Source organism: Trachypithecus francoisi, unplaced genomic scaffold, assembly GCF_009764315.1.
Source record: "Trachypithecus francoisi isolate TF-2019V2 unplaced genomic scaffold, Tfra_2.0 Lachesis_group10, whole genome shotgun sequence".
In the NCBI taxonomy this organism is placed as follows: domain Eukaryota; kingdom Metazoa; phylum Chordata; class Mammalia; order Primates; family Cercopithecidae; genus Trachypithecus; species Trachypithecus francoisi.
Window position 1 is genome coordinate 47,281,042 of NW_022681455.1, and position 24,050 is coordinate 47,305,091.

Consider the following 24,050-nt stretch of genomic DNA (forward strand, 5'->3'; position numbering starts at 1 on the left):
AGAAAATCTATCAGTTTAATTATCTTTTCCTGAAGGAATCTCAGCTGGGCCTTCCTTACCCCTCTTCCACTCAGAATTATTTGCACTACTGTGACCCTGGGACTTTCCTTTCCCTCTCTGTATTTCTGGTCTTACGTTTTCCTCTTTCTTTGTTTAACCCCTTATTTTTGAGATGCACATCCTATAATATCTTTTGAGAAAGGGTTCACAGGGAATAGATTTCAGAGACATTGCCAGTCTTAAAATATATCCTTATCCCACTCTTAGTCATGATTTGTTAGTTTGGCTAGGTATAGAATTCAACAAACCTTTCTCCCAACCCCCTCCTCCAAATGATTTCTTTAAAATGGTAAATGTGTTTCTTTACTTTTTAAAAAAAATTGTTGTATTTATTTATTTTTAAGAGACAGAATCTTGCTATGTTTCCCAGGCTGACCTCAAACTCCTGGGCTCAAGTAATCCTCTCATTTCAGCTTCCCAAGTAGCTTGGGTTGCAGGTGTGTGATGCCACACTCAGCTTAGAATGGTAACTGTGTTTCTTCATTGTCTTGCTTATTTCCCATTTCCTTCCTTCTTTCCTTCCTTCTTTCCTTCCTTCCTTCTCTCTTTCTCTTTCTTTCCCTCCTTCCTTCCTTCCTTCCTTTCCTTTCTTTCTCTCTCTCTCTCTTTCTTTCTTTTTATTTTCTTTCTTCCTCTCTTTCTTTCTCTCTTTCTTTCTTTTTGTTTATTTCTTTCTTTCTCGCTTTCTCTCTTTCCTTTCTTTCTTTTTTTTTTCAGAGTCTTGCTCTGTGACCCAGGCTGGAGTGCAGCGTCACAATCTGGGCTCACTGCAATCTCCATCTCCCAGGTTCAAGCAATTCCCCTGCCTCAGTCTTCCGAGTAGCTGGGATTATAGGCATATTCCACCATGCCTGGCTACTTTTATATTTTTACTAGAGATAGGGCTTCACCATCTTGGCCAGGCTGACCTCAAACCCCTGAACTCAGGTGATCCGCCCACCTCAGCCTCCGAAAGTGTTGGCATTACATATGCAAGCCATCATGCCCAACCACAATTTTTTCTTTTTTTTTTGACATGGAGTTTCACTCTTGTGGTCCAGGCTAGAGCACAATGGCATGATATCTTGGCTCCCTGCAACCTCCGCTTCCTGAGTTCAAGTCAGTCTCCAGTCTCAGTCTCCCAAGTAGCTAGGATTACAGGTGCCCATCACCATGCCTGGCAAATTTTTGTATTTTTAGTAAAGATGGGGTTTCACCACCTTGGCCAGGCTGGTCTCGAACTCCTGACCTCAGGTGATCCACCCACCTTGGCTTCCCAAAGTGCTGAGATTACAGGCGTGAGCCACGGTATCTGGCCTTGTTTCCCATTTTCATATTGAGAAGACAAATGTCATTTTTAATCTTTTTCTTCTGGGAATCATCTATTTTTCCTCCCAGAAGCTTTTAGAATTTTTCTCTTTATTCCAGTTTATGGAAATTTCACAATAAAGCACATTGGTATGAGTTTTTTTTTTTTTTTTTTTCATTGTATTGGTGCTCAATGGGTTCTTATTATCAGGAAACTCAGATTATTATTCTGTTGTGATATGTTTACTGGTATCATTTTAATACTCTTCTCCCCTTGGTGTTTTGTTTTGTTTCTGGAATAAATTGACCTTCCTCCAATTTTCTTATCTTTTCTCTCTACTTTTTAAGGTATTTTTTGTCTTTTTGTTCTGTATCCAAGAAGATTTTTTCTAACTTTACCTTCTGACCCTCTTTTATTTTTCTTCTGTCATATTTGAAACTTCTAAGAATTTGTTCTTGTCTTTGCTCCTTTCACTAGGACGTTAGTTTAATTCTATGGATGCTGTAAATTTCCTTGACTCTGAAGATTTTTAATTATAGATTTTTAAATTTGTCTTTTATTCCCAAATTAACTCTATTTCCAAAGCAATCTCATCAACTCAGGGAGTCAGCTGAGCTCTGCTTGGTTTCCCTTCTCAGCTCCCCAGCCTGGAAATTCTCTAAAGGCAGTAAGCTTGGGCAATCATAGGACTTACATCATTTGTTTTCCATGTCTCAGGATTCACTGTCCTTCATTGACTAATGTCCATTGTCTCAAAAACAGATGTTTCATATATTTCATCAGTTTTTCAGTTGTTTCCTAAAGGAAGATAAATTCTCTCTTATTCCATCTTAGAACAAAACACAAGTTTTGTGTGTGTATGTGTGTCTCCTCTTTAATTTTGTTATTAAAAGATACATTTCTAAGATTTCTTGTTGTACTAATAGTTTTTCAACTTATTTCCTTTAGTTTTCTTGATACAACATTTATGTCTCTTCTTTATACATTAACTTAACTGTAATAGACTGTGCTTAGCCAATAATGTCTCAAAATAGTGCTATGTGTGGGAAACTGTCTTTTAAAGCTTCTGGTGTTTTCACTGTAAGCCTAATGCTGACTTCTAGCTTGTAATATCTTTTTATTGTTATTTGGTGAAGATGGTATCTATTAGAGTTTTATTGTCTGTGTATTTATCTGTGTTTTCAAATGCGAACTCGTTACAGAACTTTATTAAATGTCTTTGCCGTTGATCAAGATGAGTATACTTTTTTCTTTGATCTATTTTTAACATAGTACAATATCACAATATATGTCAAGTGCTGAGCTATAGTTCATTTTTGAAAATAAATTTCATTTGATATATTTTAATGTTTTGCTGAATTTTGTATTCTTAATACTTAAGATTTATCATCTCTATCTTAAGTGAGATTGGATGTTAGTTTTCTTTTTTAGTACTATGTTAGTAAGGTTTTGGTACAATGTTACTTTGCCTTTCTAAAAATAATTTGAAGGCTTTGTATACTTCTCAGTGCTCTGAAACAGTTTAAATAGCACTGGAATTATCTGTTGCCCCAAACTTAAATGTTTGAAATAATTCACCTATGAAGTAATCTAGGCCTAACATTTTTAGCCTGACACCAGTAGGTGTAGGAGTCAGAGAAGTGGGTGGATAGGTCTTCAATAATCTTTTCACCTTGTTCTGTGGTTGTTGCTCTGTTCTATGTCTTTATATTTTCTGAGGTTAATTTTGTAAATTTACATTTTCCTAGAAAATTCCTCTCTCATCCAAATCTCCAAGTTCATTTGCATATCATTTTGAAAGGTGCTGTTTAATAGTGCTTTAGTGTCAGAATGTGTGGTTATTTCTAATTTCTTATTTATAATTATATATACAATTGGTAAATTTTTTTCCCATTGTCTTCTTGATTAAACTGGGTAGGGATTAACATATAGTTAAGATGTAATGGACTTTGGAGTAAAAATTCCTGGATTCAAATCCCGCCTCAATTATTGTTTGTCTTTAGTGTCTTTATCTGTAAATGTGTATATTTATTAGGACAGATTAGGTTATGCCATGGAAACAAACGTTTCCCTTTAATGTAACTTTTTAAGTGGTAGCAGGGCATGAGAGAAAAGGAGTGATTAGGGGGCGAGATCACTATTTTTTAAACACCTACCATTTGCCAAGCACTGTGTTTAGGAGCTTAATATAAATTACCTTGTAGGTTGGTGTATTAACACAAATGAAGAAACTGAGCCCCAGCAAGGTGAAGTAACTTGCTCAAGGTTATACAGGTAATAAGACGCAAGCCTCTCTGGTTCCAAACCCCATGATCTTTCTATTACACCACGTAACTGGGTTGGGGAAACCAAGCACCAAGTAGTTCTCCAAGTGTGGTCCTCAAGCCAGCAACATCAGCATCACCTAGGAATTTGCTAGAAGTTCAAATTCTCAGACCCTACCCAGACCGACCCCAGAATCAGAAATTCAGGAATCAAGACCCAGCACTCTGTGTCTTAACAAGCTCCCTGGTGAGTCTGATGTCTACTAAAGATTGAGAACCAGTGCACAAGTCCATTTGTACTCAAGGATATTTGATGATGAAGGGCTCCTAAACCTCCATTTAATATTTTCCTAGCATCTCTTCTCCTTCAAAAATAAAAAGCAGTCATAGAGGTGCTTCCTAGGAAGGAAGGAAGGAAGGAAGGAAGGAAGGAAGGAAGGAAGGAAGGAAGGAAGAAAGGAAGGAAGGAAGGACCTCCTGTTGCTTCCACAAATCCATTGTCAGCAGCAGCACAGTAGCTGCTCTTATGTTCCCAGATGTTATTGCACTGATATAAGGAGTCCAACAGAATCCTGCCCCAAGGGCCTGTGAGTAACAGCATGTACATTCTCCACTCCCCTGGATAATAGAGAGCCCAGGAGGGCTATAAAGAAACTCCTGTCCCTTTGTACTTACAAAATATAGAAGAACTGGGGAGTGGCTTCAGAGCTCAAGAGAGGATTCTTACCATCCTTAATAAAGGAAATCCAGCAAAAGAGGCCCCTGACAGAACAGACTTACGCCTAGGGAAGCATGAATCCATCACTCACTTGTGCATTTTTGAACAATATTAACATCCGAAACTTTGTTTAAAAGAGCAGGGAAGCAGTGTGGTGGGCAGGGAGAATCATGAAAAAGAGATGCAGTCCATGGGGTACCTAGAGGGAGTCAGAGATGGTGTTGCCTGTCAGTCCATTAGGGTCTGTGGGCTGTGGGAACTTGTTGCAGCACCACAAGACACCACCTTTATTCACATCAGCTGATAAAGTTTCCTCCTTTCTATTCACTGCTTCCCCTTCAACTATTTCCCTCACCTGCCAGGGCCCCAGACAAGTTCAAGGTTTCCCTAAAGCATCCAACTCAAGACAAATGACCCAGTTTACCATGCTCTGAGAGAGCCTGGAATTGGGGAATTACAGTGCAGGTCACACTGCCATTTTGTAATTTGCTCTAGACATGTGTCAAATTTCAACTTGGTGCCAAGACAGAGCCCAGATCTGAGGGTACGCTGGCAACACTAACCACACAAACTTTACTTTGGATCCAAATCCTCAAGCAGAATTATGCTGACCTTTGAATGTTCAAACAGTGTTAAGTTTAGAGAGTTGGTAGAGGAAAGCATTAGGTTAAGCACGAACCAAAAGCCATCAATCACTTTGGTCAACCATGATTTAAAAAAAAGAGGAAAATTCGATTATACCTATGGGAATTGTCCTTATTTCTCTAGTCACTGCAGAGCCAGGCCAGCCTGTGAAATCTCAGTCGCCTCTTTATTTATTTGCTAACAAAAGGAAGAGTGAGAAGAAAAATATATTTGCTTTTTACTAAGCAAACACCACAGGTGGGTGTTGGTTATTTCTCTTTCTTTTCTTGGAGAACAGTTTTTTGGGATTTTTTTTTCTTTTTGAATAGGTACTGGTTATGAGGAATGGTCTGGATTCTAAATGAGTATTTTTCTATAACAAGGCTAGTATAACAATGCACTATTTGTGAATTATACTGCTATGATTACATGAAGAATGGAAGTGGGGATGTAAGCTGATGTTAAAAAGCAAGTTGAATTATTTAATGAACTTAATCATATGGCTGCCTCTGCTTGCCCTTAAAAACTAGGTCACCATGCTCTTGCAGAAGAAGAAAAATTAACACTGAGTTTAAACGAATCCCATCAACATGAATCAAACTCGACATTCCCCAATCAGTGAGACCAGAGGCACTGCTCCATGTTTAGCCATTTCACCAGCCCACAACTACAAAGGTGGCCCCTTCTGGCTGGGTCTATGCCCTTCTCATTGCCAAACTGAAGACCTTGCTCTCAAATATGAACTGCAGACTCAAGCATGTATATAAACATTTGTCACTTTGTTTCAATCTCCCAGCACTTTTCAACACCATTCTTATGATTGGGAAATTCTTCATTATACACACCAGTCATACTCTCATGGACTCCCTTGAAGGTAGGGCCTGGCATGTGTGACTTAGATATTGTCATCAGAGCCACCTCCTTTCGAAGCCAGTGGCATGAAGGAGCAGATACCACACTGAATCCATTTCAGCAAGGATGTTAGCAGCCGGGTTCAGTTTCCTGAGGCAGCAGTGAGGGGGAGTTCTAGCAGCAGTGTCTAGTGTCCTAGGACAGAGAGAAGGGCAAATTCTGTGCCCACACTTACCCCCAGACCAGATCTCCTATCCAATTTTAGGTGTTTCTGACTACATAGCCTCTAATCCCACCTCACCAGTCTTGATGGACACTGTAAATTGTTCATTTTCAGTGGGTAACACTGTAAGTTACCCATTTTCAAGTGAATTCTTTTTCAGCCTAAGTTGATCCAAACTGAATTCTGTTGCTTGCAACCAAGAATCCTGACTTGCACAACATGTATCAACTCAATCAATCCCCAGAACAACCCTATTTAGCAGAGTTAACCTCATTTCACAGATGGATTTTTTGTTCGTTGTTTGTTTGTTTTTGTTTTTGAGATGGACTTTTGCTCTTGTCATCCAGGCTGGAGTGCAATGGTGCAATCTTGGTTCATTGCAACTTCTGCCTCCCTGGTTCAAGCGATTCTCCTGCCTCAGCCTCCCCAACAGCTGGGATTACAGGCTCCTGCCACCACGTCTGGCTAATTTTTGTATTTTTAGTAGAGACAGGGTTTCACCACATTGGCTAGGCTGGTCTCAAAATCCTGACTTCAGGTGATCTGCCCACCTCAGCCTCCTGAAGTGCTGGGATTACAGGTGGGAGCCACTCACTGTGCCTGGACTGGAAGACAGAGACTTAGCAGTCACTTAGCCTAATTGCATAGGAAAGCTGAGATACCATGTCTTTTTTTTCCAGTTCCATGGACTTTCAACCACACCACACTACCTATCTTGACGGTGAACTCAGAATTTAGTTTCTTCAATTTATCAGTCTGCAGCATTCTATCCTTAACTCATGCAATATTTTTTTATTCGTTTGGGTACTTAAGTCGTATCTCTCTGTGTAAATGTTCAGCTGCTAGAACTCTAATATCTATGTTGTATCACAGCTAGTTTTTTGTTTTTTTTTTGAGACAGTCTGGCTCTGCTGCCCAGGCTGGAGTGCAGTGAGGCGACCTCGGCTCACTGCAAGCTCCACCTCCCGGGTTCACGCCATTCTCCTGCCTCAGCCTCCCGAGTAGCTGGGACTACAGACACCTGCTAATATTTTGTATTTTTTAGTAGAGACGGAGTTTCACCGTGTTAGTCAGGATGGTCTCAATCTCCTAACCTCGTGATCCGCCCGCCTCGGCCTCCCAAAGTTCTGGGATTACAGGCGTGAGCCACCGCGCCTGCCACAGCTAGCTTTTTTAACTTTCCTCTTTTCTTTATCATTTTTATACCACTAAAATCAGATTAAAATGAAAATGTTATAGGTAATATTTTGGTATGTACTTATTATAATCAGCACGCAGCCTATACAAATCCTTGGAAGCAAAGAGGAGAATATAGTTGCCAGGTTCCCAGTCTCTATCTTCCCTGCTGGTGGGGTGCTAAAGAGCATCACTTCTACATTATCACCTGTGTCTTGCTACCATCCACCCCTTCCCTTCATGCACACTTGCAGGTAGCCTCCCCAACTCATCCAAGTCTTCTTGCCCCCAAAGAAGCTCAGATACAGCTCTCATTACCTCCAAACTCTTTCTGGGTCTACCTCTTCTAATCTCTTCCTATCAGCCCTGGGGCAATCAACCTCATAATGAAGGAGGACCACAGCTACCCCAAGCCCCATCTTGGGACTGCAGACAAGAAGGTCTGCCCATACTGGCATTCCAAGTGGAGTTGGCAACAGCTGCTAATTGCCTAATGTACAGCCTGTGTTCTAATCCTGGTGTCACCAGCCACAGGCCATTGGGTCCACCCTTGCAGAGAAAGGTTGTTTAACATGTGAAGGGTGTACTAGGTGTCATCTCTTCAACTTCCCTTCATTTTCCTTCCTCCTTCTCAGCTCTAGGGAAATTTAGGGGATCTGTACGCTCTAAAGTTCAACAACTCCTCAGGGTCCTTTGGAGTTTAGAATTCTGTCTCTGAACTCTACTGGTGAGCACAGGGCAGGGACTAGAAATGAAACCAACTGGAAATGGCAAGAGAGAAAGCTGTAGTATTTTAAATTACTGTCTGTCACCTAGATGTCATTCTATCACCAACATTATTGGTTCATTCTCCACAGCATTCATGAAAATAGGAGTGGAAAATAGGCAACTAACATCTCCTGAGTGACTGCTTTGTGCAATGCTGTGCACGGATGATTTAGGTTTTCACTTAATCTTTACAAGAACCCTACAATATCATCTCTTTTGTTTCAGTTTTATAAATAAGAAATTTAAGCCAATGAGAGAACAAGTCATCAGTTATGTAGGTAGCATCTAATAGAATTATTATTACAGTCCAAGATTTTTAATACCAAAGTTCTTAATCACAGTAAAACAAACCTATGAACAATACCTGCATTCTCAGAGGGTCCACAGCACATCAAAACGTGGATGAGCTAAGATTTTATATTTTAAAATCCAGAGTGCTTGTTTTTACTTTAGAGATATTTAGAGAACTGTAGATGCTAGTTATTTCTTCCTTAAACTAGCTGATTTTATTGAATTACTCCCAAAAATTGTTTACTTAGTTGGCAAGCCTGGAAATTCACCACACCTCATTTATTTCAATATTCCTTACAGTGACACAACTAGCAAAATGCATCACAAAAATAAGAATCAGCCCAGGATGGCCTGAAAATGTAGAGCAGAATGGATAAAGTCTCATTTTCATACTGTCAGACCATACTCTTTAGGGCAAGTTTTATTTTATTTTTCTTCTTCTTCTTCTTCTTCTTCTTCTTCTTCTTCTTCTTCTTCTTTTATTTTTATTTTATTTTATTTTATTTAGACAGGGTCTTGCTCTGTTGCCCAGGTTAGAGTGTACTGGCATGATCATAGCTCACTGCAGTCTCAAACTCCTGGGCTCAAGCAATCCTCCCACCTCAGCCTCCTAAGTATCTGGGACTACAGACACACACCACTACTCTTGGTTAATTTTTTTTTTTTTTTAAATTTTTTGTAGAGATCGTATCAGCCTGTGTTGACCCAGGCTGGTCTTGAACTCCTGTCCTCAAGTAATCTACCCACTTTGGCCTCCCAAAGTGCTGAGATTATAGGTATATAAACCACCATCTCTGGCCATGAGGCAAGTTTTTAATGGACTGTGAATAAAAGTCCTGAAGCCAGAAAACAGGAAATTTTAGAGTCCTGCCCCAAAAATTCCTTGAGTGTCATTTCAATTTACATAATTTAGAAATTAAAAAAAAAACAGCAACAGAAACCAAATGTTATGCATTGAATCAATTTCAAAAGTCTGAAAAACAAAGAGGAAGACGCCTTCTTCCCCCCGGCCCTAACCTTCAGTTGAGTGTGTTCTGTCCAAGATCTCATGATTCTAGGAATGTGGAAGATGGCTTTGCTAAACAAATGAACAAACAAACAAAAATAGTAACGTTGACTCACTCCAGATCCAGAAAGACAACAGAAACATTTTACTCCTTAGGATGAATTCAAACAAGGGTATTGAGAGAGATTGAAACAGAAGGAGAGGTGAGAGAGATATTCCTCTCCCAATCTGTCACCTTTAGGATCACAGCACTGTTGGTATTCCCCTTCATCTGTGTCACCTTCCTCTCCCAATGTTCTTCCATATGACAGATACCCAGGCCAGGCCCAATGGCTCATGCCTGTAATCCCAGCACTCTGGGAGGCCGATGGGGGTGGATGGCTTGAGCCCGGAAGTTCCAGACCAGCCTGAGCAACATGGCAAAACCTTGTGTCTACAAAAAATATAAAAAATTAGCCAGATGTGATGGTGTGTGCCTGTGGTCTCAGCTACTCAGGAGGCTGAGGTAGGAGAATCAATTGAGCCCGGGCCAAAGCTGCAGTGAGCCGTCATTATGTTACTGCACTCTAGCCTGGGCAACAGAGCAAGATCCTGTCTCAAGAGAAGAGGAGAGGAGAGGAGAGAAGGGGAGAGGAGGGGAGAGACACCCAGCAATTTAAAGTGAAAACCTGCCTTGCACCACACCTGGGATTTTGTGGATGTAAACCATACCCATTAGCTGGGTTAGAGTTCAGCTGACTGGCAAATATGCATTTTCAAAGACCATAGCATCATCCCAGGTGCTGTGGGAAACAGACATGTTTGGCCAGGAATGGTGGCTCATGCCCATAATTCCAGTAATTTGGGAGGATGAAGCAGGAAAATAGCTTGAGTCCAGGAGTTCAACACCAGCCTGGGTGACATAGCAAGACTCCGTCTCTACAAAATAATTTCTAAAAAGGCGTATTTGAAAACTGATCCTTACTCTGGAACAGTATATGTGCTTTACAGAAAAAAGATAATCACAAATGAAACAAGAGTGAGCAAAATCAAATGATATTCAGTTATTACATTTTATGGCATATCCTGCAAGTGTTGTAAGCTTTCAGAAAATAAGGGAATTAATTTGAACAGTGTTTGTAGGCAATCCTGCTTAGTAAATTCCTTAGCCCCAACCTATCACTTCACTGTAGTAGCCAACTCCAAGCCTGGAGGCTCCTCTGCCAGGTCAGTTGGCCCTTCACTTTGGTATTAACCCTGAAGTCTTCAGACATTTATTCCTTACTAGCTTCCAGCTCAAATAAACAGAAAAGTATTAATAAACTACCATGTACAAAGTACTTCCTGTGTTTAGAAGACACAGCAATCACTAAGAAGCTGGTATTCTCCAACAACACTTCTCTTTCATCTTTGGGTGTGGGCTGCTACAGAAGGGAGACATGTAACCTGGGGCAAGGAAACTCTCTCCGTCAGCACAAATATTGCAAAGGGCTGACAGCTGAGGGTATCTGCACACAGCACTACCATCAGGTAGAGGAGTAAGTCCTCCACTACGAATGAGGGATGCAGGCAGTACATTACAGCATCCACTCTGGTCTCTCCTTTATACTGCCTGGATCCACTGTTTTAAGTTCTAGAAGCGTCTCCTCTAGGAGTCCAGCTGTGAGGCTGGAGGATGGTAAAGATTCTCCTAAGGGAAACATAAGAGGAAATGGTTTGTAGGCCAAGCTGCAGCCTTGGCCCTTGCAGCCATGGCCACTGCAGCTGGTTTCAGGGTTACAACTGATATCCATGATCTCATTCCTCTTCAATTATTGTATTGACTCCTCTTTTTCTTGTCTAGCATCTCTGCTGATTTTGATGGCTTACCCAAGGCATATCCAGATCCTTGTTCCCAAGGAATCTCAGTCCGTATTCCCCTGCTGCTGCATTTAACCATTTATCATCAACAATGAACAAGGGAGTACGAAGAATGAATTACTTGGGTGACAAACATTGTTCTCCCTGCCCATTATGTAACAGAAGTGACACTTCCTCCAGATATTCAGCGTTAATTACCCCTGCTAGAATTGTGACTTGAATTACTATGTTAAACCAACCCATTCTTGAATCAAGTTCAGACTTTTGCCTCATTCATTCACTGATTGTTACAGAGGTGTAAGTTCAGAGGTTGCCATTTAGCCTTCCTCACTACAATAACTCCAATCCATAGGCCAAGGAACCAGTGTGAAGATTGTGCCTACTACCAAACGTGTCTTCTCCAACTATACATTCAGGGACTGGAAAAAGGACTTCTGACTGAGTCTGTGGACCCAGTGGCACACTGAAATCCAGATGTGGGCAGAGATCCATTTAGTACCAGATGTCATATGCCCCCACTCTAACAGAGAGCCCATGTTGATGCTTTGAATCTCTGTGTATCAGTCAACTCAGACCCTGTGCCCAGTCTTGAAATCTTTGGATACTCCCTTTTTCACAGCATACAATTTCCTGAATAAATGCAGATTCCTTTGGGAAGTACTGAGGGAATCCTTAGCTGTTAACTCATTGTGGTGTTGCAGAATTCTTTCTCTTTGGGACCTGACCTCTCCTTCAGTGGGTTCTGGGTTTGAAAACTGGCTCAGATCTAGAATTGGGAGACAGCTTATGACTTTTTGTTGGAGCAACTGCCGTTAGCATTCTGATCATCTGCTCTTGATTTCTTTTGTCATGTCGATCGAGTAGTGACTTCATTGCCGGCCCATCTATTTTGTTAGTAGCGATAAAGTGTTGTGCTAACCATCTCCATTGTTCTCTGTGGGTCAGATTCCCTGGCTATTCCTCTGTCCTTGACCTTCCTTATGGTAAGTTTTACCCACCTGGCTTCTACAGGTGCGGTGGCACCACCTGCAGCTACTGTCATGACATCCTCCCATAACCGTTGTTATCAGAGAGTGTAGCTCTACGACTTCATGTCCTGCAATCAGCCCCGACCTGTAGACAGTAGCTACCTCTGAGCTTCTTAATGATGCTGGTGCCACTTCCATCCACATTTCTTAATGCTTTGACTAATGGTGTATCATATGGGACCTCCGTGGAGTATAGTCATCTGGTGGATTTTCCAGTCTTACATAATGTATCTATCACAGAGTGCCCACCTTTGAGTCTTTTCAGCCCTTCTACCATAGCTATGACAATAATGTGTTTCTACTTCGCTTAATGTGTGTTTTCTCCATGCCTGTGGGAACCATTTAGTAGCATGTTCATGTCATCTGCAGGTGTCCTAGACAAAATGTGAAATCCTGTATTCCATAATTCTCCCCAATTGATAAATCCTCCATCATTCAGTTTCATATTCTGACATCCCTGATGCAGAACCTACAAAATCCAGTCTTATTTATAGTCTCCTGGCTCCCACAGGCACTTGCTGGTTGAATCCTATACTCCTAAAGCTCTGGAACCTTTCCCCCTTTATCTGGCCCAGCTCAGTCCTCAGCCAAGTCAGACTGTGATTTAACTCTAGTTATTGTCCTGGTGACCAGGAAAGTCAGGGACAGATTCTGAGAGGGACACATGTTTCCCTACAGGGGAGAGAACTCTGCATGATCTGCAAATGTGGGAAGAGCACTGGTGCTTAATGGGAAGGAATCAACCCCTTCTGGGAGCTCAGGGCCTATAGAGAAATCTTGGAATTTAAGCTTTTTTAACTGCAAACTCCAGCAACATCTCATGTGTCAGGGTCTTAGTCCTTTCCAACCAAGGTGCGGATTTTAACATTGCAGATTTGCCCAAATTGAGATGTCAGCCTTCTTGGGAGTTCTGCTAATTTTCTTTTCTTTTCTTTCTTTCTTTTTTTTTTTTAGACAGATTCTCACTCTGTTGTCCAGGCTGGAGTGCAGTGGCACGATCTCAGCTCACCGCAGTCTCCACCTCCCAGGCTCAAGCGAATCTCCTGCCACAGCCTCCTGAGTAGCTGGGACAATAGGCATCCGCTACCATGCCTGGCTAATTTTTGTATTTTTAGTAGAGACATGGTTTCTCCATGTTGGCCAGGCTGATCTCAAACTCCTGACCTCAAGTGATCCTCCCACGCCAGCCTCCCAAAGTGCTAGGATTATAGGAGTGAGCTACCGCCTCCTCACCCTGTCAATCTCGTGATTAAATTATGGGCCTCAAGTTCTCAGCCTTAGGCTACAGAAGATGAAAACTTCTTCTTTTTTTTCTTTTTTTGCCTTTTTTTTTGAGATGGAGTCTTGCTCTGTGGCCCAGGCTGGAGTGCAATGGCACGATCTTGGCTCACTGCCACCTCTGCCTCCCAGGTTGAAGCAATTCTCCCACCTCAGCCTCTCGAGTAGCTGGGACTATAGCCATGCGCCACCAGGCCTGGCTAATTTTTTTTGTGTTTTTAGTAGAGACAGGGTTTCACCACATTGGCCAGACTGCTCTCGAACTCCTGACCTCAAGTGATCCACCCGTCTTGTCCTCTCAAAGTACTGGGATTGCACGCGGGAGCCACTGCGCCCAGCCAAGAGCTTCTATATAAACTACCAAGGAAGTTCTCTGGCTTTCAAACTTAGCCTTTAATTGCTACTTAATCCCTCGTAGCTTTTCATTATTTAGTTCCTAAACTGTCCATTGTGCTTAGCAACAGCCACCCACTTCCACTTAGAGTTCCTTTTCCCCCTACAAATCACTGATGCATGGTACCTGCTGGAGCATTCTCTTCTTTCTGGAATATCTTTCCAGTTCATCTCCAGTACGAGTGTTAATAAGTGCACTACTACCTTGTGCCAGGTGCTATCTGATGGTTGGTAAGGTCATCATTGCCAATGAGCAGTGAGTGAGCCAGCTCCAAAAATCCCATTTTAGCATCTGGTTTCTCAAACTACTCCTGGCACCGACTGTCACAGGCTGGGTTCCTAGGAAGCAAACTTAGTGATAGAAAGTCATACACAGGGCCGGGCGCGGTGGCTCAAGCCTGTAATCCCAGCACTTTGGGAGGCCGAGATGGGCGGATCACAAGGTCAGGAGATCGAGACCATCCTGGCTAACACGGTGAAACCCCGTCTCTACTGAAAAGTACAAAAAACTAGCCGGGCTAGGTGGCGGGCGCCTGTAGTCCCAGCTACTTGGGAGGCTGAGGCAGGAGAATGGTGTGAACCTGGGAGGCAGAGATTGCAGTGAACTGAGATCGGGCCACTGCACTCCAGCTTGGGTGACAGAGTGAGACTCCGTCTCAAAAAAAAAAAAAAAGAAAAAAAAAGAAAGTCATACACAGGAAATATGTTACAGATTGTTCTTGCGGTTAATATCTGTGGAAGAGCAGAAGAAGCAGGGCTGGGTAGAGAAAGAAGTTGGGCTGTATTGCAGGTTCAGCAAAGCTTCAGGGGACTCCTTGGGAAGCTCTGAATGTAGGATGGTCAAACACAATTGTGCAGAATCTGGCGAGCCTTTTCACCTTTTTACCACTAGTCACTGGATACAGGCTGACCTAGGAAGGGGGTCTTGAATTTGGGTGAGGTGACCCTCTTTAAATAATTCTGAAGAGGATTGACAGATGAAGGCTCTGTGGACAATATTCTCTGCAGCTGGGGGAATAGAGTCTTTTGGTGCTAGCTGGGGACCTAGGTGGCCCATCTCAGCACCCACTATAGCTTCTCTATTGTATAAGGACATGGGATGATTAACACAGGCAAGAAACTGAGGACTAACTTTATTTTTCTTTTAGTAGTTTTTAAATTAACATATAATAATTGTAGATATGTATGGGGTACATTGTGATGTCTCTCTATATAATGTATAGTGATCAGATCAGGATAATTACCATATCCATCATCTCGAACACATAATTTCTTGTTTTGGGAATATTCCATAAAAGCACCAACTTTAGACAGCTCACCCTGGAAGGCTGTGTGCCCACAAAAGGAGTGTTTGGTTCAGAGAAATTGTGTGGGCTAAATAGAAGGCAGGTCACTGAGTCAGAGAGAGGGCAAGGCTAGATGTGGGGAGAGCACTGCATGGAGGCTCAGGAGATAGAGACTGGGGCCTTTCCTTTCTCAACTACTATATGACGGGGAAAACTGATTTACCTCTCTGACCCTCAGTTTCCTCTTCTGAAAATGAACGTGATGGATCAGTGGTTGCTTGTGTCTAGAATACATAAAGGTTTCTCAAAACTCAACAACTAAATGAAAAATTCAAAAATTAGAAAAGGGGCAAAAGGCAAGCAGACATTTTACCAAAGAGGATATTCTGACGGCAAATATGTACACAAAACGTCAAAGTTCAACGTCATTAGCCATGACAGAAATGCAAAATAAAACTACAGTGAGATATCACTACACAACTATCAGAATAGCTAAATTTAAAACAAAATAGTGATAACACCAAATGCTGGTAAGGATGTGAGGAAACTGGATCATCCATATATTACTAGTGAAAATGTTTTGGTTCAGCCACTCTAAAACCAGTTTGGCAATTTAAACTAAACATAGGCTTACCATATGACCCAGCAAATGTACTCATCGGCATTTATCCCAGAGAAATGAAAACTTATTTTCACACAAGAAACTGAACATGAATGTTCATAGCAGATTTATTTGTATGACCAAAAACTGGAACAACCCAAATGTCCTAAGTGAATGGCTAAAGAAACTGTGTTACATCCATACCACGGCACACCACTCTGCAATACAAGGAGAAAAAAACTGCTGATAATGCAATAACTTAAGAGGTTCAAAAAGAAGTCATGCTGAATGAGAAGAGCCAATCTCAGAACTGTATATACTGTTTGATTTAATTTATACAACATTCTTAAAATGATAAAATGATAGCTATGAAGATCTGATTATTGGCGGCCAGACACTGGGAGTGGGAAGCAGAAGGAGCGAGGTGTCTGTAGCTCTGAAAGGGTAACATGAGGGACTCTTCTGATGTAACTGTTATATATTTTACTGTGGTGGTGATCTCATGAATCTACACATATGACAAAATTACATGGAAGTAAATACACACACACACACACACACACACACAGTGAGTACATGTAAAACTGATGAAATCTGAATAATATTGGTGGATTCTATCAATGTCAATTTCCTGGTTGTGCTGTTGTACTACAATTATGCAAGCTGTTGCCAATGGGTAGAAACTGGGCAAAGAGTATATGTATTATTTCTTACAATTGCATGTAATCTATCATTATCTCAAAATGAAGTTAAAATGTTATCAGAGGTGGCTTTAGGATTGCATTAATAGATCGTCAATCAGGAAAGTGATCATCACCCTCCGATTCGACCAGTGGAGAGGTTCATTGGGAAGAGTCATTTAGCCAATTGTATATTAATTCATTCAACAAATATATAGTAACTACCTATTATGTGCCAGGCACTGTGGAAGAGACAAAGAATACAACAATAAATAGGACAGATGTGATTTTCCCCTCATGGAACTTACAGCGTAGAGAGAAAGCCAGATGTTAAACAGATAATTACATAAGTAATAAACTCAAAATTACTGTATAATTACTGGTCTGGGTACAATGGGAAGCTTGACCATGTATATGGGGCTACGGAAGGCTTCCCTGAGGAAATGGGGTTTAAGATGAAACCAATGGAAGTACAATTACTTAAAGGTAGAAGAGGAGAGGCCAGGCGCAGTGGCTCATGCCTGTAATCCCAGCACTTTGGACGTCCAAGGCAGGCGACTCACGAGGTCAAGAGATCAAGACCATCCTGGCCAACATGGTGAAACCCTGTCTCTACTAAAAATACAAAAATTAGCAAGGCGTGGTGGTGCACACCTGTAATCCCAGCTACTAGGGAGGCTGAGGCAGGACAATGGCTTGAACCCAGGAGGCGGAGATTGCAGTGAGCTGAGATTGTGCCATTGCACTCCAGACTGGGCGACAGAGCGAGATTCTGTCTCAAAAAAAAAAAAAAGAGGAGGTAGCTCCAGGAGAAGGAAATAGACTAGAGCCATGAGAGCAAAGGGGCTGTGTGGGGATAGTTCAGGGACCCAAAGTGAGTCTGGAAAGGCAGGCAGAAACTGGATCATGTGGGTCCTCCAGGACAAGAGCAATGGGAAGATATGGAAGGTTTTAGGCAGAGGGAGAGGTGATTGCAGCTGTATGAGAAATGTAAGCTATTTCAGGAACTTTGCGATTACAATAGAAATTCAGTACTGGAATAGACTGTCAACAGAGTTTGGGGGAGCATTGTCCTCAAATAAATTGAGTTGACTGTTAAGGAAGATAAATAACCTCACATGGAAAAGCATGCAGAAGAGAGCTGCAGGGCTTTGTAAATTAGGTCAGAGTGAGGGAATTGGACAAAGCAAGCATATCAGGCCTGATATCATGCCTTTAAAGCAAGAAAGAAAAAGTAGACATTGTGCTCCTTTTGCCACAAGCTGAAAGTTTACTTTGCAAAGCTATAGTAGCATTTTCCCATTGTTTCTTAGGCTCACTACCATGCAGGGTGATAGGGCAATACTTCAAAAGGGAAGGAATGGTTATGATAGCCAAAAGAACATGCCCACAAACTTCTGCAAAGACTTTTTTAAAAAAATTTTTTTTCTGAGACAGGGTCTCACTCTGTCACCCAGGCTGGAGTGCAAGTGTGCAGTCTCAGCTAACTGCAACCTCTGCCTCCTGGGCTCAAGTGATCCTCCCGCCTCTGCCTCTCTAGTGGCTTGGACTACAGGTGCGCATCACCACACCTGGCTAATTTTTTGCATTTTTGGTAGAAACAAGGTTTTGTCATGTTCCCCAGGCTGGTCTCAAACTCCTGAACTCAGATGATCCACCTGCCTTGACTTCCCAAAGTGCAGAGATTACAGGCGTGAGCCATCGTGGCTGGCTGCAAAGACTTTTTCAGAGACTTCTCCACCCACATCCATGGATGATTATTTTCCTAGAGCAACACCTGTGTCCAATAGGTGGGCAACTTGTGGGGAAGAGAATGAGGAAGAAGATGATCTTAATTTTCAACAAATTCTCAAGGAACTTTTTCCTTTTCCTATACAGTTTCCCCAACCTCAGGCTAAACTCTGTGTGAGTCCCTTTGTTCTGTTTCAAAATTGCTGTTGCTTAAGAACAAATAGTTACAATGCTAGAGTGGGGAAGCTTGTAAAATCTGTTGTCACAGTTGTCAGTGGTGATAATTTCTAAGTACAGTCTCATTGTATTTAATTATTGATAATTACATTAATGGTTATTGAGAGCTACATGCCATGCTAAGTGTATATTGTTTTATACATGTAATTTATAGAAAAGTAGGAGTGCAAATGTTTATTGAAAAAGTGACTGAACAATAAATAAAACACTAAAATAAAAAGTGATTAAACTACAGTAACTCTCATTAGGTAACCAGAAACTGATGACAGAATTAGGGAGTGAAGGAAAATGAGTCCTACTAAGTTAAAGAACCCTAATTTGGCACACATCTACCAGAGAATACACCTAGCTGAAGGAAAAACAGACAATAATAATCACTTAATTACCCACATTGAGAAATCTCTAAATTGGCTTGGAATTTTGTAAAGCTCAAGTATGTCCTGGTTACTAATTGATTTGAAAGGATTATCAAGGAAAAGTTAAGCAAATTAGCAGAGACACCTGAGTAAGCTTAGCTATTGTGTAAAAGAACAAGGAATCATTTTGATTGCATTTGATGGGAATCGCTAATGAAAATCCCTTTTAATAAGTGTGAACAGAACTAGATACTGAAGGGACTATGGAAATTGTGACCTCAATGTGTAGGAGAGGATGTGTATATATATGAACAAAATACTGTGAGAATTGAAACTTCCACATATACTAGTATTTCAAACAAGTCTTTAACTCTAATATTTCATTTGGTCTTATTTGATATTCCTCTTAACTGCCCCTTTTCAACTCCTTTCTTTCCTTTCACTGAACCTAGACTTAGAAGTTAGAGAAAAGTCTGAGAATCTATTGAATGACAGGGATCAACATACAGTAACCGGCAACACCCAGCATGTTGGTTGTTCTATCAGCCTGATTCCCTAAGCCAAGGCCCACTGTTGACTCATAGTTGGCATACAATTTGAGGAAGGAAAAAGCCTTTGTGGCAGCAACTCACTGAGAGTTTATAGTTGCTTGTTATTGCAGAATAAATCTAGAGCATAGGGCCCAGCTCTCACTAGGAGCTCAATAAATGTTTTATTTTGTTTTCTTGAATCAGGCTCACAGAATTGGAACATTCATAATCCCTGGTTCATGAAACAGCATCAGCAGTAATCCATGCATGACCCTCTTTTATTTTATTTATTCTTTTGAATTTAATTATTTTTATAATGAGCATCTATGAGCCTACCACCCAGCGCAAGAATGAGAACATTGTCAGTAAATTCATCTCTGTGTGCTCTTTCTTTACCCCAACCTCCCTGCACTGATAATTTGAATTTACTTTTTTTAATCTTGAATTTTCTTTTTCTCATTTCATTGCTTTAAAAAAATCATTTTATACATATATATATAAATGCCTAGCCAATTTATTGTTTTGGCTTCCAAACTTTATTAAAAGGTTATTTTACTGTCTATGTTTTCCTGGAACTTGCTTTTTTCATTATTCAATCTTATTCATTCATGTTCTTATCCATAGCAGTAATTCGTTAATTTTCTTCACCGTATAATATTGTTTTGCATGAATATCCCAATTGTCTCTAGCTTTTTGCTATTATGAATTATGTTGCTATAAACATTCTTGCATATGTCTACTAGCATGTATCTGTAAAAATAATAAGATAAATACAAAGGAAGGGACAATTAGATATCTTTCATTATAAAATTATTTGAAATATCAAAAATTTAAAAATCTACCAAGATTACATGTTGGAATGGTAAGTAGCAATGGAATCTTGTATACCAGGAATGTAAGTATAAGCACCATTTATAACAATTTGGCATTATTTTTAAAGTTGAACATTGGTATATCCTATAGCAAATCTCCATAAATGTTGAATGAACAAATGAATGAGTAATCACCCAGCAATTTAGTCAAAGATATTTTCTATCTTTTGTCCCTGACAAGTTTCCTGGTGATTTTTCCATACTCATGGATTTTGCTTCCTGGCCCACCACCTTCTTCTCTGCCATCGTTTAGATTGACATCAATTCCCAAGTGAATGACCCATGCTAGACTTCTCTTGACACGACAACAGTTATGAGGACCAAATAAGCTAATAAATTTAAAATACTTATAGCACTGTCTAGCACAGAGTAAGTACTATATAAATGTTTATTATTATCATATTTCCTTCAGAGCTCTTATAGGAATTGTGACTACAGTCTGTTATATAATTTAGATGTTGTTGGCTCTTGGCCAAATATTATATTTGTATGCTCCTTTCTATTTCTTTCATTTTGAGTTTGGGGCCCAAATATTTGTTTTCCTTTGTTTTGCAGATTTTCCCTTGGGCATCACCCCACAATGAGTTCTGGGTCTGGTCAAGTCATGCATTATTCAAGTAAGTCACAACTCCCTTCCTTTGGGAGAATAGTTTTACCCAAATGCTGCCTGCCCTCGGTCATTACAATACCTAACAGAGGTCTGAACTTCATCTCTGCCTGTATCTCCTTGAGAGCTCCCTTTGGAGCTCTGACTTCATTAATTGTCTCTGCCTGTTGCCTCTTACTCATTTCTACTTCCCCATTCAATCACACTGTCACCTTGAAACTTACCAACCAATGCTTGAAATAGCCCATGCTGATCTTCCTGTTCTTCATCTCTCCAAAGTATCCAGAATATATCTCCCACCTAGTGCATCTGTCCCAGTCATCAAAGGCAGTTTCTGCCATTGATTTTATTATTGATTCCTTGTCTATAACTTTCAGAGAACTGCTAGAAACGTTCCTTCTGGGTCAGAATCAAACATGCATTAGGCATTGCTATTTTGAGATTTAAAGCACATGCTATTGGCTCTGGCTTCACCATCTATTCCATCTAAGCCAGGACAGACTTGGAGAGTGTAGCTGGGATTTAATGAAGTGGTAACCATACTAATCTTGTGAGCCATGGAGTACAATATTTCATTTTTGTCTCCACCAGGCAGAGGTCATCAAAACAAGTCAACTACCAAGGTCTGGGAGAGGATTGTGTCCTGGGCAGCCCGGATACATTGTTTACAGGCTTCTGGGAAAGGGCTCGGAATGGGAAATGTGTCTCACAATAGCACCTGGAAACGCGGTTTACTCAGTCGGTAACTATGGGCATAAACTGGTCTAGGTTAAGAAGAGGATAGAAAAAATAGGTGGATTAATAAAAGGAGTGCCAGATCTGAATCAGATAACAAGTGGAAGAGGGGTCAACACTAGACCATGCGTGCCTTAGAATCATTGAATTTCAGAACCGAAAGCGACCTCAGAACCTGTCTAATTTAACCAGCTCATTTTACAGGTAGGGAAACTCAGATCACAGAAATGAATAGAGTTGCCCAAGGTCAGAGAGCTTTCAGCTGGATGGAAAACTCTTTCCACACCAAGGTGTTTTCTTTCCACTTCCTGTACTATAAGGTGGTAGGGGCGAGGGGAGTAGGAAATAAGCTAAATGGCTACAAATAGGAAGGAAGTAAGGAAAACATTTGGTTTATGTCAAGCAGTTTATCATAACATGAAAAAATGCTTGCTATCTTAAGGGTTAAAAATAATGTGGAAAGGTAGTGTAATAAGATAAGAATAAAATTAAATTAACCAAAGGTTATTTTTGGTCTCTTGGCTAAAATCTATTACAATTTTACCTTGGTTTTTAACCATGGATGGAGGTTTTCTCTGGTCCAAAGAATTATAGGTATTTTTACTCTTCTATTCTTCTGTATTTCCATTATAATCACATATTTCTTTCAGAATGATTAAAATACATATGGTTTACCCTTTGACCTAGCCTTATTGGTCCCCATCAAATTGAACAGAAAAAAAGAGTAAATTAGATAATCCATCATCCCATTTTATGATATGCAGGACTTGGCAAACTTCTTTTAGTTGCTATTCTTAGCAGAGAATCCATTTTAACCTTCTGCTTCACAAAGAGTCTCAGGTACCCTCTTTACTCTCCATTTCCAAAGTACTAATATAGAGTGAGCTAGAGGATGGAGCAAACCCCCTATGGGATCTAAACACTGTCTTACCATAATAAAAAGCAGAACTTCCCATCACTTCTAGATGCAGATAAAAATTCTCCCTGCTCAGCTTCTATCTGTCCTCAACCAGGTGAAGATAAACAGAGGCCAGTCATAAATGAAGTTGCTAAACCTTCCAACTTAGTCTCTGAACCTCAGTACAGGCCAAGATGCCTTCTCCATCCTCTTTAACCTTTACCCAACCCCACCCTCTGTTCCACAGAAAAGCAGAAGGAAGAAACTAAAAGTCATTCAAAATTTCACCATCCCAAAATGACCTCTTTTAATATTTTTTGCATATTTCCTGGCAGTCCTGTTATTATTTTTTGCACACACATAATATAGAAAACTGAGATCATATTGTACAAACTATTCATATACATTGTACATTTTACAGATCATTAAATATTATTCCATAGCACATTTAATGCCTGAATAATAATCATTTGGAAGTACATTAATTTATCAAACCAATCTTTTAGGGCTGTACAATCAGGCTATATTCCATTTTTCAACATGCTGTACCACACTGCTGTCAACATCCTTGAACTAAAATCTTCACTCATATCAATGTTTTCCCTGATTTGTTATCAAAGTCAATATTTAATATGTTTAATTCCCCTGTCCCCCAGGTGTTGGAAAAAGTCCCTATTTTGTCTACAGAAATTCTACCTCTGATTAGGAAGTTTCTACCTATACTTAGACGTGTCTACATAATGTATATTATGTATTAAGAGATATAGAATTAATGCTCATTACTTATAGTAGTTATGGTCTATAACGTTGCCATGAAGATTGAATTAGCGAATACCGAACCATTGCTCCTAGGGGAAATACAGGATTAGGTTCCTGTAAGCCTATAATCACAAGATTTTCATCACTCAATCAATGCATAACCTTGTTTTATGTTTTTCTGTTTAAAACACTGTATTTAAAATATAATACTGATTCATTAACATTGAACTCAATCACCAGTGGCACTATAATTCAGGCCTGGATAAAGCTTACCTGGCCTGGCACGTTGGCTCACGCCTGTAATCCCGGCACTTTGGGAGGCCGAGGTGGGCAGATCATGAGGTCAGGAGATGGAGACCATCCTGGCTAACACAGTGAAACCCCGTCTCTAATAAAAATACAAAAAAAAAAAAACTTAGCCGGGCACGGTGGCGGACGCCTGTAGTCCCAACTACTAGGGAGGCTGAGGCAGGAGAATGGTGTGAACCCAGGAGGTGGAGCTTGTCGTGAGCCGAGATAGCACCCTGCACTCCAGCCTGGGTGACAGGGTGAAACTCCACCCCCCCAAAAAAAAAAAACTTATCTAATGCATGTCTTTCCTCCATTGCAGCCTTCCTGTTCTTTAGGAAATCAAACAGAACTTCAGCAGTATGCATTGAAACTGTTTTAAACAGTGAAATCACCAACATAAAGCACAAATATTTGAAAACATGACCTTAAATAGACCACCAAAAGGAAACTTGTTAACAGTATAAAACTGAAACAAGAAGGCAGAGCATCACCCTGTTTGACCCCAGCTGGGAACACATGTATCAGATGACTCAAATGTTTTCTTGCTCTGTGCATGTCTGCAAATGACCATGAAAGCCACCTATACTGATTTTGGAGTTACAAATAAATTTTAGCAGGTAAAAAAATTTGCAAATACATACAGAATCCACAAGTAATGA

At 40.6% G+C, this 24,050-nt stretch overlaps 1 long non-coding RNA gene across 1 annotated transcript in view; it reads right to left on the minus strand.

Moving 5' to 3' along the window:
• Window positions 1-24,050, minus strand: part of LOC117088697 — a 41,744-nt gene that overhangs the window by 12,305 nt on the left and 5,389 nt on the right. The window contains exon 2 of the long non-coding RNA XR_004439285.1: window positions 2,043-2,146. This is a non-coding gene — a long non-coding RNA (uncharacterized LOC117088697). The remainder of the gene's footprint in view (window positions 1-2,042; window positions 2,147-24,050) is intronic.